Below are 2782 nucleotides of genomic sequence, written 5' to 3'. Positions count from 1 at the left end.
GTGCCCAAGGAGAGGGGGGAAGGCTCTTCTGATATGGAACCAGAGGATGTTCTTGGGCTTAGAGATGGAGGACTGAAAGACCTCAGGGCTAGAGATGGGAGCTAGCATCCCACAAGAGACCAGCCTGACCTTCTGTTCACTGAGCTGGTCTGAATTAAATGAATACATGGAAGGAGAGCTGTGTTCTTCTTCCATTCATTTCTTCTTCATTCATTCTACAGACATTCGTTGAACACATACTATGCACCAGGCATGATGCTAAACCCTGGAGAGAGTAATCAACAAGACACGTGTTCTCTGACCTTCAATAAATCATAGTCAAAGAGACTTGTACCCAGAGATCTCCTCCAGATGAATATAAATTGGGGGCAGCATGGTGGAGGGAAAGAGCCCTGGATTTGGAGTCAGAAGATCTAACCCTGGTTCTAACTTAACTGTGTAAACTTGGTCAAGTTCATTCCTCTGTAGGCTTCACTCTACCTGTCTCATTAAGGGATTGTCATTGCAAAGGACGGGGTATAGTCTACTAGCTTAATTAAAGCAGAGAAAGGGGGCGGAAGAACAGGAAAGTATCTGGCAGATGCCCAGGCCCCACAAGGAGCTGGAAAGCATGACGCTCAGCCTGCTCCGTTTCTCCACTGACTCATCCCTGCTTTGCTGCCCCACGCGCAGCCTTCATCTTGCCTCCCTGACAGGGCTTCCCTGCTTCAGCATCTTCATACCCGACCATGGCTGCTCCAAAATGGGCCCCTCAGAGGCCACCTCCTTACAAATACATCATCTTTAAGTCCAGTGCCCACAGCTAACAAACCCCGAGGAGAGAGAATGTGACTGGCTCGGACTGAATCATATATCTCTGGCTGGTCCAATCAGCTATGGTCATGTATCCAATTTTCCGGCGCTGAAATTTGGGTATAGACCAGGTCTCTAAAAAGTGAGCCTGAGGAGGAAACTATAGGCATCACCCTTTCATGGAACAGCTGTAAAATGGTAACAATCGTGTCTGGTTATCATATCCTTTCATTCAGTGGTACTTCCATATTGTCTCTCTTGAACCCCAAACTTCAGGATAGATAAACTCATTGTAAAAGTGATTTCTGCACCCTTGTCAATCTGTTCCCTGGAACACTAACCCCCACAACACCCCTCCCCCCTTCACCTCATCCAAAGGCATGGAGAATGGGGTGTGGGCCACAATCCCTGAGCATGTTATAAACAGTTGATATCTTTTCTATCCAGTGGGTCCCAGGACCCAACATGGTGCCAGGCCATTCTAATAAATCTGGGGCTTGGAATCCTTTTATCACCATTCTTCTAGAACTGTGCCACCCTCGTAGTTCTCCTAGAGCAGACAGACATACCATGCTTAGCGCCTGTTGTTACTTGGGTCACAGCCCCTGCATGGGTACTAGGGTTGAAGGGGCCATCATCTCTGCTTTTAGTTCAGGGTGTGACAGATGACAGTTATTAGTGAACCCTGTCTCTTCCCCTGCCTACCAGAGAGTGCTGGCCATCTTCACTCAGTTCCTTTTCTGTCCCCTGCCTCCTAGGAGGCACAGGCCTTGTTTGAACTAATTCATGGGCTCTGAGGTGAAGAGTCTGGAAAAGGAGCAACAAAAGGTAAAAAGGCACCTGAGCTAAGGTGGTCTTAAGGGTTTGGAGAGGCGTGTGGTATCAACTGCAGGATGACAGAGAAATGCAAGGCAAAGAAAGGAGAACATAAAGAAGTATTACAGTTAACTGTGTTCCCTTCACGTGTGAGAAACTCCACGAGGCAACTAGAATCATTTTCAAATCATGTTTGTTTCCTTGACTGTGGCGTTCCTTTGAGCCTGGACCACGTGTTACCACTTCAGTAAGGTTCCATCTTTCATCTTCCGCTGAAATCCCTCCCAGAGAGCTAGCTGATTGCTGCACTGTGGTTGGCACCAGGCCAGACCACACCTGCAACATGGTCCTTTGGGGAGGTCTCTCTGATGCAGCCCTGGTGCCCAGTCAGAGCAGGAAGTGAGTTCAGGGAGCCTTCCCCTGTCCCTCTGTTGAGGGACCCCAGAATCCCTACAGAGCTCCTTCCTTCAGCCAGCATCCCTTCCAAGATGGCGGATTCCTTATAATCCAACCAGCAGATTCAACCCAAACATTGCTTGGTTCCTTTTGGGGGTTTAACAACACAACCAAATAGGGGGTATTAAGTCCATCCTACAAAATCTCTTAAACTGTGACATCTTAGTGTATTCAAAGGATAGTGTATGGATCAGAAAGTATGTGACAGGAAGATTACACACAGAGGATGGATGAGGAAAGGAGGAAGAAAAGGAAAACTAAAGTGCCATGAGCTACTACTATTTTTGGATTTAGATTAGACAAATGAGAAATATAGATACCATGTGTACATCCATCCAGCTGTCTCTAGATTGGAATCTAATAGCAGCTCCATAAATAACCACATTCACCCAAAAAGTACTGCCTTAGGCTACAAGACCAGTCCATTAATCAAATGTTTTAGGAGGAAGCTCCTCTTGTTTCAGCTCAATACATGTATTTTACTTCAGATGTTTGTTGCAAAGTCAGGTTGTAGGGGCAAGTCCACTCCTAAATTTGGGGGACACTCAAGCAACAGAGAAAACGGAGGCCCAGAGACCCTAAGTCTAATATTCAAGAGGCAAGTCTGTCACAAAAGAAATAAAATATGTTCTATCTTCTTTATATCTATCTATCTATCATCTATCTATCTATCTATCTATCTATCTATCTATCTATCTATCTATCTCAAGGGTGCCAA

Source organism: Hipposideros armiger, unplaced genomic scaffold (genome assembly GCF_001890085.2).
Source record: "Hipposideros armiger isolate ML-2016 unplaced genomic scaffold, ASM189008v1 scaffold_881, whole genome shotgun sequence".
NCBI classification, from domain to species: Eukaryota; Metazoa; Chordata; class Mammalia; order Chiroptera; family Hipposideridae; genus Hipposideros; species Hipposideros armiger.
The sequence above is the reverse complement of the archived record's forward strand: the minus strand, read 5'-3'. Positions refer to the sequence as shown.